This window comes from Mauremys reevesii, linkage group 21, assembly GCF_016161935.1.
Source record: "Mauremys reevesii isolate NIE-2019 linkage group 21, ASM1616193v1, whole genome shotgun sequence".
Classification (NCBI taxonomy): domain Eukaryota; kingdom Metazoa; phylum Chordata; order Testudines; family Geoemydidae; genus Mauremys; species Mauremys reevesii.
In genome coordinates, this window is record NC_052643.1 from 11,700,442 (window position 1) to 11,712,078 (window position 11,637).

At 52.3% G+C, this 11,637-nt stretch overlaps 1 long non-coding RNA gene across 1 annotated transcript; it reads right to left on the reverse strand.

The window, feature by feature from the left end:
- Positions 1–1,363: 1,363 nt before the first annotated feature.
- LOC120387931 lies at positions 1,364–3,929 on the reverse strand. The gene is made up of 3 exons (XR_005590424.1): positions 3,622–3,929; positions 3,329–3,524; positions 1,364–2,334 (listed from the first exon to the last, which is right to left on the reverse strand). It is a non-coding gene; the product is annotated as an uncharacterized LOC120387931 (long non-coding RNA).
- Between the last annotated feature and the right edge of the window lie 7,708 nt (positions 3,930–11,637).

Consider the following 11,637-nt stretch of genomic DNA (forward strand, 5'->3'; position numbering starts at 1 on the left):
CCAAACCTGGACTTATCATCACTTCAGTTGAATTGGATCGTAGAATAACGAAAGTTAGAGGTAAGTAGGGAGCTGCGAGACAGTGCAGACCGTCTCTCAGCCGGTGCAGGATGGTTCTGTCCATTTGCAGGGCCAGATCCTTGGTTGATACCAGTCAAGAGCCATGGCGGTTTACTCAATCTGGGGATCTTGTGTTTTGTCCGGTCTAGTTTTAAATATCACAAGCGATGGAGCTTCCACCCTGCCCTGGGGGAGACTTGCCCACAGAGCAATATTCAGTTTAAATGTTCCCTCTCAACACCAAGCTCTAAGGAATGAGTGGGAGAAGTGTCAGGCGGAGTCTGTCCCCAGCCTTGCGCCAGGCCAGCGCACCATGTCATCCCCTCTGCTTCAAAATGGAGGAAGCATCCCATGCCGCTGCTCCTGAAGAGGGGAGTCGGGGAGCGTAAGGCGTTGGGGCGAGCCTGGGGCATTTAACAAAGAGTTAATCTCAGAGAAGTAATCCAGCCAAGAAAAAGATAACGGTGGGTTTGGTTGGCGTTCCCCCCATTTCCTCTCCAGCATGACCTACTCCGCCTAGTATTGTTATATTGGCCATAAAGCCAGGAAGGAGCACTCGCAAAGTCAACACTGCTTATCAGACCTCAACTTCGGCAAATATTCGGACAATCGCTCCCCTTGTCCTTTCGTCCTGGGAGTGAGTTAGAAGCCAACAGGCTCGATAAATGTACCTGGCCAAAGCCTCCCAACGAGGGAGACTTACCCTAAGCCTCTGCTCTCCCTGAGTCCCACCCACTCTCTAGGCCTGCTGCAGATGCCAACTTAGATGCCCGTTGATGGTCCCATCTCAACCTGGCACTAGCGAGGTGCAGCAGCGGTTGAATCCTCCCTGCTTGGAGACCTGCACTGTGGCCCTCGAAGGGAGGCGGGGAGTTGCAAACAGATGGCAGTTAGGGGATACGTGATATAGAAGTGAGGGGCTGGCTGAAGTCTCACAGGCTGCTGCAGTTCGCTTATGGATCTGGATTGTAAAAAATAAAGTCGTGTTACATTGCAGCCTTCCAGCAAGAGTATGTTATGGTTTTTATCTAACTTCTGTGTGTGTGTGCTGGGAACACAACATTCCCTAGTATTGGAGACTCATAGCAGTTCAGATTAGAGACGGGACCAACCCTTGCTCACAAAAACCAAAATCACAGTGAGACAAAGCAGGCTGCTCCCTTAGGCAGAGAAGCACAAATCACCCCACCTTGCAAGCCTGACTGCAGACTGACTGCTGAAGACCCAGATTGCGCACTTCCCTACAGAGCCCCCTAGCCTGCAAGCAGGACCAGGAAGACCCCTAAGAATTTAAAGAGATGGCTTATAATTTTAACACAGTTTTCAATACACCACAAGATTAAACTTCCCCGGCCAGGGGGAAAGTGTAGCCCTTGCTAAGGTAGCTTGGCCCCATCATCTTCTGATGGCCAGACCACGTACAGAGGTTCTGAGTCCGCTATTGACTCTGAGCTAATGGTGCTGATCTTTCACGGCAAACGGTAGAAGCTGTTGCTTTTGCATCCCGAGGTCCTGGGCTCCATCCCCGCAGATGATCTTCCCTCCCAGGGGGATCATTACACACGTATCCTGGCCACGGGCTTGCTCCTGAATGGGGACGTTTGTGCTCAGCCCTCAAGCCGATTCGCTATTGTTTATATTAGGAAGGGGAGCAGAGGATGAAGACGTTTGCAGCGCGAGATAGAGCGAGTCCAGGGAGGACATGACGACCAAGGAGGGTGATATGGAACAGATGCTGGAAAGGCCAGGGGAGCCAGTGGAGCCATTTGAAGGACGGAAGGGGGCGACGTGTTTGCAGCTCCTCGCCGGGGACTGGATTGGTTTGATGCCAGGTCTGCAGCACAGCGAGGCAGTCACATTCCTGAGGGGAGAGCTTTGCCAGGCAGTGATTTATGTTGCTAAGAGGGCACACCACACAGAGCAACCTTTACACCACCACGGGAGAAGAGAGATAGCGTTATGGGTGAGCAGACGCTGCACGTGCTGCGCTCACCCAGCCTCTGGGAGGATCAAGACGGACAGCTGGGTGCTCTCCTCGCTGCAGTGACACTTCCCCGAAGAGTCAGAGTTCCATCTTGGCTGCCTGTTCTTTGTCCGAGGACACTCCTAGCAGCTGGACAACGTGCTCTGCTCCTGGCCAGCAGGCATCTGATTTACAGCTTCACCTGACTGGCGTCAGCAAGAGGGTTGCATGTTCCGGAGGAGCCAGCTGTTCGGATTCCAGGGCTCCAGGGAGCTTTGCATAACATGGTGAGCCCTCCCCTTGCACCTGGCCTGGGAGCCAGGAGGGAAGATACGGTGAGAGAGGGTTACACGCTGTGAGCGGTGGGATAAATGCACATCTGGAACATCTCATGCCTGCGAAAGAAAAATCTACGACACAGGAACACAATCTCCCTCCCTGCACAATGCAGGCCTGCTTAACCTCATCTCTCCTGTCGTCTCAAAGCCCCCGTCCCTGCACGTTCTCTGTGGGTCACGTTTGAACCCCGCTTTCTCAAGCTTTCCAGTCAGGCACACAACTCATCCCCAGGCAGGTGCATCACTGGGATTGAGTCACAGGCTGTCACATTGAGACAGCCACCCTGGATTTTCCTTTTAAAAGGGCAGGACGGTAGCACTTGTGAGCAGGGGTCAGTTTGATTAACGTAGGCCCCATCTACTCAAAGCAGCGAGGAGAAATGTGAAATCGTCGGGCAACGACTATTGTTATTTGTCTTTGCAGCTCCTAGTACAACAGGACCCTAATCTCTCGCTGAGATCCCTACATGCTACTGCAAGGGTCGGCAACCTTTCAGAAGTGCTGGGCCGTCTTCATTTATTCACTCTGATTTAAGGTTTCGCGTGCCAGTCATACATTTTAACGTTTTTAGAAGGTCTCTTTCTGTAAGTCTATAATATAGAACTAAACTATTGTTGTATGTAAAAAATAAGGTTTTTTAAATGTTTAAGAAGCTTCATTTAAAATTAAATTAAAACACAGAGCCCCCCAGACCGGTGGCCATGACGCAGGCAGTGTGAGTGCCACTGAAAATCAACTCGCGTGCCGTGCCATTGGTTGCCTACCCCTATGCTACTGGAACAACAATACATACATACCCCATTACCAGTCTTCTGAACCAACCTGTCCCGTGGCAGGCACAATTTTAGCTGTTGCCAGGCTTTTGAACTAAGTGGGTTTATTCTGCCTCCTACCGCAAATGTTAAATTCCCACTCTATTTATGCCCCCACTTCCTTATACTGAGGTAGTATTTCATAATATATCACCTTTTTATAGAATATTTATCTTCCTTGTGTCTTTTCTGATGTGCTCAGGTGTCTCTGTCGTCTATTGACATCATTGGTTTCCTGCATTCCTGAGGCTTGTAATGACTGATGTAGCAATGCAAGGCAGGCTTATGGTTTTTGGCTCACACGGTGTTTAGAAAATACGGGCTCATCTTCATTTTTGTTCAGGAAGCACCTAACACAAAGAGGATACATGACAAATAAGGTCGCAGAGCGACTCAGTGGTAGAGCTGGGAACAGACCCCAGTGATCCAGCTTCCCAGTTTCCTTACCACACCACACTCCCCCAGACTGCGTAATAGCTGAAACCAAAATCTTCCCTCAGTTTTCACCCAGCTCCTGGCTTTTGTGTCGCCAGCTGTTACCATGATGCCGCTCCCGGTTAATTTCAGACTGGCTGGTGCAATGGGACCGACGGCCAGGCGTTTGTACATCTGGAATGACATGGGTAAGTGTCCTAAAAATGACCAGCTTTGGCGCTTTTCATATATTTGCTGAAAAATCCCCTCCCCCTTTTTTTTGAAAATAAATGCTAGAAACAAAATGCCAGTAGACCCAGCAAGGCAGGATCAATGTATCTTTGTGATGATTCTCTTGCTATTGTCACTCACTTTATTTGAGCCTCATCGTGTTTGAACTGAAAAATGTTCCAAAACGCCATCATCACCTCCTGCATATTTATGACCTCATAACTTGTTGCTGTGGAAACGAGGGCGATAAAAGGCAGGTGCACAAGGTAATGGCAGGGAAGACAAGTGACTGAGAAGGAGAGGAGCATCGTGTGGTCACAGGATGCACCTCTCACCTGCTGAGGAAGTGGTGGTGAGCTCTTTAAGGAGCTTGGCGTGTAAAAGAGGGAGTTTTGCTTCTTGCACTGGTGGTACAGTCATAATTGCTGCTGGGGGTAGTTGGGTTATGGGGAAAGTCTTTCCAAGACCTTCCGAGGCTGAAAATCAAGATCCACCTTTGCGTCTCCCACTGGTGGATCAACCACAATTTTTCTGGGGGTCGAAGCCGAGAAGACCAGGAAGGAAGGATGCTGGGGAAATCTTGCTCACTGAGGCTCACGCTTCCCAAAGGGCTGCCCCCCTCTTTTTCAGAGGGCATTATCTGCACCCACAAAACTCAGGTCCAGATTTTACAACCAGGTGCAAATTAGGACAGTAGAGATCTACAAATGCTCAAGTTTATGCTCCGGTGCAAATTATACCTGCCCACAGAAGGGCTGGGTTTCTGCTGTTTGAAACTTTCCATTTTAGTTACTGCCGCCCATGGCCAGCGTCAGTGAAAAGTCCCATTGAAACATTAATGTCCATACAGAGCAAAGGTCTTGTCTGAAACACCCACAAAACTCCACTTCTCTGTCTAGACAGCACAAAAGGGCTGGTTAGACCCTGTGGGTATTTGAACATGCTGCTTCAGAAGTATAGATCTTCCAGGCCTGATGCTTAGATCAATAAGACATCCCCTCCAGCGCCACAATGTGCTATTGCTAGAGAGAATATTTTGCATTCACATAGGAAGTCAGTTGCCAGGTTCCAAACCTTAGTAAAGCCAAAAGAGAACCCAGATAGTAATAATTAAATAAAAAGAAGCTACGTGAGCTCGCTTTCCTCCCCAAAATGTGAGCTGGCCACATTTTTCTGTGCCTTCATTGCCCCCAGGTACCTGAGTGCCGAGGGTAAGGGAGGTGTGTCTCACTGGTTGCAGCTCAGGAGAATGAATGCTCTCTTTGGAAAGATTGTCCTTTAAGAAGTTGGTATTTTTTAACAAACAAACAAACAAACAAACAAACAAAGGCTCTAGTTACACAAGTACTGCAATATACGGTACTAAAGGCCCTGAGCTCTGCCATTAGACAGCCTAGCACCCAGTCAAACCAGGTAAGGATCATACCAGCTGCTTTGAGTGTGGAATTCAAAATGTCACATGTTCACACTTCTGTATCGTGTATTTACTGTAAATAAACACCCCCACACACGCACACTGTAAGGTGTGTCCCCCCAAACGGGATAGTGCACACAGTGGTGCCAAAAAAGCATAGACATGGGAGTTAGGGTTCTTGGGTTTGAGTCACTGACTCACTGTGTATTCTTGGGCAAGTGATTTCCTCTCTTTCTCAGGTTTCCCATCACTCAAATGGAGCTGCTAAAACTCTCCAAGACACCTGCATTATTGTACTGCCAAAGAGCCCAGGACCCCTATTGTGCTTCGTGCTGAGCTCACACAGAACGAAAGTCCCAAAGGCCTTACAATGTAAGTACAAGACGAGACAACGTATGGCTACGGACAGACTGATGGAGCTGTCCGAGGGAACAATGAGAGAACACAGGTCGGTATGAGAGGCAGTGGTCTCCACACACCAGCAGTGTAACTGTTGTCAAGATTTTTGTAGGCGCCACGGTAGAGCAGAAATTCGAGGATGGTTTTGAAAGAGGGTAAGTTACCTTTGTGGGTTTTTCTGGGGAGCTCCTTCCAAGTGGAGGCTGCATGGAGGCTGGCAACAGAGGCCAGCCAGAGGCAGGAGTCAACCTCTCGATAGCGAAGGAGACGCTAGGTAGGGCGGGCTCAGGTTGTGAAGGGCCTCGGAAGTGAAGACAAATAGCTTAGGTTTGATACAAGAGAGGGAGCCAGTGGCCATAAAGTGCTATGGGATGTCTGGAGATGCCAAGACCAAGAGCGCGTTAGGAGGGCATCTAGGCCACCATGTCCCCAGCTAACCCAGGGTTTTTCCCTGCTACATATTTTCTAGTATTTTATCCAAGCAATGGTAATGAAAGTGCTTGGAAGGGGAAAACAGTGCCTAGTCATGTGACTGCGGCTGTCCTGCCAACGGCCAGCAGGGGAAATGGCATGTCCAGCTGCAGAGTGATCTCGCACTGGTCATTCCCCCCCATCTCTAGTTACTGGAGCTCTAGGTAGGGCCAGCCTTCGAGAACCTGCCCCAGGCCCACTCAGCCTGCCAAAACCTCCCCCAGCCAATCAAGCGGCAAGCAACCTGCTCCTCTTCCCAGCTCACTTCTTTGCACCCGGGCTAAGGACTGAGCCCGCTGACCACGCCCTGTGTGGTGACACACCTGGCCCCCTTCTCCCTAGAACATCCCGCCACAAGGGTTGGGGGCTCCCTGGACTCTCACTTCACACTGGAGCCCTCGAAACCGCTGGCGAGCCTGGCTGCATTCATCCTTCAGGATCCGAAACCAACCTCCTCGCTCCAAGTGGGATTCCTGGGTATCTCTGGAAAACAAATGAACTGTAGGGGAGGGATTCGTGGCAGGCGTTTCAGCACGGCTGAGCACCCACATCTCTATTGTTAACCTGTATTGCATTAACACCTAGGGGTGCCAGTTGAGATTAGAGCGCCACTGTGCTAGGAGCTGTACATCCCTAGCATAAGACACAGTCCCTGGCTGCAAAAGCTTGTGATCAAAATGGAGAAGAGAGGGGAGAGGGCAGTCACCCAATAGGCCAGGGTCAGATGCAGGGATAGTAGCCAGGTCTCCTGGTGCTCAGTGCAGTGCCCCATTCATTGGACTCTGCTGCCTCACCTGTCCCAAGTCAATGGGAGCGCCTGGGGCCCAGCACCTCTGTGCATCAGCCCCGTTGGAAGTGCGCTGGCTCTTCTCACACTGGGGATATTGCACACCTGTGACGCACACTCTCTCCTCGTACTGGCAGAGCTAATGACACCAGGGCAGGGGGCCACGGCGATCAGGCATCCTGGGAATGAAACAGGAGACCTCCAGTATTATTTTTTAATAACAAAGATCCAAATCTCCTCCCCCTCCAACCCTATTAAATCAAGGCCCTGTGTAATGTACAGACTAAGTATTAATGTTCTTTCCTCTCTCGGAGTCTCTCTCCCAGCCGCACTGGTGTCTGCCTGCTGACTGAAGCTGTCATTATCAGCTCAATAAATCTCTGGCGCTGGTTTTATTGAATCACCGCCTGAGGGGGAACAAGCCTGTAAAGGTTGAGGAGAGCAGAGCTTTCCCACGCCTAGGCCACGCTGCCTGAGCTCTCGGCGGAGCACATTCCGGGCCTGCCAGCGCTCTGCAAATGTTTGGACAGCCTTGAACAAACAGCACACCTTTAAAGGGGCCAGCATGAGATTTTTCCTCACCACCCGGCCACCCTCCCCTCATCCACTGCCCCAAACGCCTGTAGCTCTGGGTGTGTGTTTATTTTCGACGGGTCTTGTCTTTCGTATTTAGGTTGAGCAGCTGGAGGCTCCGACAAAATATCGATGGAATGTGGCCACCAAAACGGGGCGGGGCTATGTCCCGCGATGGGTTACTGATGGATGGAGGGGGGGAGGAAGGAAATTGGGCTTTTTCTACCCAGACTTCAACAGGTAGAAACCAGCCAGCAGGGATTTTCTTGAGCTGGCCCCATTCCAGAGTTTAGTGGTAACCGGTGGATGCCAAGGCATTTTCCACAGAAGGGTTCCTGCCTATCACGCTGGTGTCAGGTGCCAGAGCAACGGCAGATCAGACTGGACTCTTCTGTTTATCCACAGAACTGCTTCAGTCTGTGCACAGCATCCCCCATGCTGCCTTGCTAATGGGTCTCAACCCTGACCTATAAGGATCTCCGCCAGGGAGGGCAGTTCACTGTTCCCAGCCCATTCCTCTGTGATGTCCTACTGGCTAGACCAGGGGTCGGCAACCTTTCAGAAGTGCTGTGCCGAGTCTTCATTTATTCACTCTAATTTAAGGTTTCACGTGCCAGTCATACATTTTAACGTTGTTAGAAGGTCTCTTTCTATAAGTCTATAATATATAACTAAACTATTGTTGTATGTCAAGTAAATAAGGTTTTTAAAATATTTAAGAAGCTTCATTTAAAATTAAATTAAAATGCAGAGCCCTCCCGGACCGGTGGCCAGGACCCGGGCAGTGTGAGTGCCACTGAAAATCAGCTCGCATGCCATAGGTTGCCTACCCCTGGGCTAGATGGTCCCAAGGGCCTTTAGTCTGATCCATCCGTAGCTCAAAAGCTTTCTTTGACACAGCCCCTGCGATGCGGGAGTTCTGCTTAGGCACGGGACAAGGAGAGAACTCTGCTAATTGTCCAAGTCTGCTCAGGGGGCCTGGCCAGGAGAATCAGTAATTGGGCCAAGAGGGAAGAAAAATATGATGGAGGTAATAGCCACTTCCAGCTGAGAACAGCTTAGCGCAGCTCCCACTGGCGCGGCCAGACAGGCTTCCCTTTTGATTACTGAGCAGAAATGGCATTGATTAGGGTCCCTCTTTTCTGTTCTGGGCAGGCCACCTCCACAGTCCAGCCAGGGGCAGAGGACTCCAATAATTACCTGGCTTGCTTTGCTTGGAGTTTGTGGTGAACCCTCCCTCCCTGCTCCCACGTTGCCCAGACTCACTCTGCTTTCCAGTGACACCACCCAGATGGAGGGGCATTGAACCATTTCAGCTGCTTCCCGTGTCTGACCAACAAGGGAGGCTAACGTGGGGGCCCTGTCGGCAATAGGCCGCATGGGGCAGAAGTCATAGGGCAGGAGAGAAGCTTGGGAAGGATTAATAGACCAGACAGCTGCCTGCCTGCTGAGTTCTGGGAATGTAAAACACCGCAGCCCTCTCAACAGCTCCTAAACTCCCCCCCGCCTCCCGGACTCGTTTCCTGTTGCTGCTTTTGCAGCGCTGAGATGCTTGGGTTCCTGTGGATACCATTTGGACAGGTTCCAGAAGTTAGATTTGTCTACTCGATCTTTCCTGTCAACGGATCGTTAAATAAGGGGCAGAAGTGCTCTGTCCCCTACATTTCCACCACTGAAGAGCTAAGTGAAAGTCCTGCTTTTGGACACAAGTGACAATTAGTTTAATGGTTTCAGTCTCCTAACACCTTAATCAGCGTTGGCCCAATTAGCAAAATCATTGCACACTTTGGCGTGACCTATGCGCCACTGACATTCTCTGCTCTGCAAAGGCCCAGTACTGGAGCGGCGGAGGATGCTGCAGGGCCGTGCAGGGGCAGAGCTGTGGGAGGGGTCCAGGAACGGAATAGGAATGCAGCAGGTCAGGACAGCGGTGAAATGGCAGAACTTTATGGAGTCGCCCAGGTCATATGCTGCAGATCAAGGATAAGAGGTGCTTTGGCAGAGCTGCGTGGGCAGCCCAGGACTGGAAGAGCAGGGTGTGCGTGGGTTAGGATTGCAGTGCATCAGCAGAGCTGTGCGGAGACCCGAATAGCTTTGGCTGTTGCAGAAGAGGATTGAGATGCACCAGCAGAGCTGTTCGGTGACGCTGGGAGCTGTACAGCAGTGAGCACTGCCAGTCAGGAATGAAGGTGGAAAGCTAAGTCCATAGCTGAGTATAAAGTTCATTGCCACTGACATACTGAGGAAAAGGAGGTTGCTTCTGGCTCAGAAGAACCTCAGAAATAGGTAGCAGTTCCATTGAAATCATCACTTTTTAGGCAGCAGCCGAAGGGGAAGTTTTAGAATTGATCATGTGGAATTGTTCCCCGATCCCCACTCACGCACCATTCACAGTTGCCTCTAGGGCCTGTCCATTTTATGATGGCTGGGTCTTGCCTCTGTGGATGGAACCAAGCAGAATGGGTTTAACATCACTGATCTTTACAGTCCCATTGAATTGAATTGAATTGGGAACACAGGAAATGCAGTAACAACGGTGGTGTGTATTATTAACAACTATGATGAAGAACAGGAAGGATGCAGGTAGGGAGGCGGCATTAGACAAATGCAGGGCAGAGTCAGTGAAGCTGAAACTTCTTTTGCCAACAGATGGGCCCCCAAAGCTGCCAGAGAGGGGAACAGGATGAGGAGATGCAGGGAAGGGTTAACGCTGGGCAAAGAGGGACCATAAACGGGGACCACACTGCAGAGGCTCTGCAAGGGCGCTGACCTCAGAGGCAGGAGCCCTTGCGACATCTGCAGGGTTCAGCAAGATCAGATTTTTTTTATTTGCATATTAATGTCCTCCCCCTCCCGGTGCATTTATGCTGACTGCAAAGGGCTGCTGCTCTCCGGTGCAAACCAGTCCCTGGCTCTGCCCCGCCAGCTCTCTGTGCTCCGGCATGGGGGAGCTCCCTGCTCCGCAGCACGCGCCGCAGGCTGAGCAGGGCCACGCGACCGAGCCGGCTGGCGCTGTGCAGGCCCGGCGGCCGCAGGAGGAAGGAAAGGGCGGGGCCCGGGGCTCAGCGGCGGCGCCCGCCTCGCGCCGCGTTCCTGGGGCTCCCCGGGGAGCGCTCGAGCCGGCCTGGCTGAGCGCGCCCCGGGGCAGCCGCAGCGGCCAGCTCGGGGCCGCAGGAGCCGTTCCCCGCTTGCTTGCTCCGCAGGGCTTCCGGCTCTCGCGTGTCTGCAATTGCAACACCTCCCGCTGCCGCCTCACGCGCCGCACACTCACAGCCCCCACACCGGGGCGTGCATGCAGACATCCACCCACCTGCCACCCACACGCCGCTGTGGCACACGTGCGCACCGACCCTGGCATGCATGTGCCCCATGCGCACACCCCCACACCCCCCCGAGGGCCTGGCATGCATGTGCCCTGCACACATGCCCCCACACAGGGTGGCATGCACACACACACAGGACCTGGCATGCATGTGCCCGACACACATGGCCCCACACTGAGTGGCATGCACGCACACCACACACTGCCTGGGTCACACACACACAGGGTGGCATGCACACACACACAGGGTGGCATGCATGTGCCCCACACTCATGGCCCCACACAGGGTGGCATGCACGCACACACACACAGGGCCTGGCATGCATGTGCCCCACACGCATACACACACACACACAGGGTGGCATGCACGTGCACACATACACACAGGGCCTGGCATGCATGTGCCCCGCGGGGCACACCCCCAGACAGGGTGGCATGCATGTGCCCCACGTGCACCCCCACCCACAGGGTGGCATGCACACACAGAGGGCCTGGCATGCATGTGCCCCGCACACATGCCCCCCACACAGGGTGGCATGCATGCACACACACACACACACAGAGCCTGGCATGCATGTGCCCCACGTGCACACCCCTACACAGGGTGGCATGCACGCACACACGGGGCCTGGCATGCATGTGCCCCATATGCACACAGCCATATACTGTGGCACACATGCACCCCACGCACTGTGCACGGTGCACTCACCAACTCACACTGATACACTTGCACCCACAATGCCACCCCCTCCACAAGCCCTCCACATACAAACCTCACACACAGACACACATTCACTGGTGCTTCACGTACACGTCCAACACACTCACTAAAAACACACAAGCTCAAACACA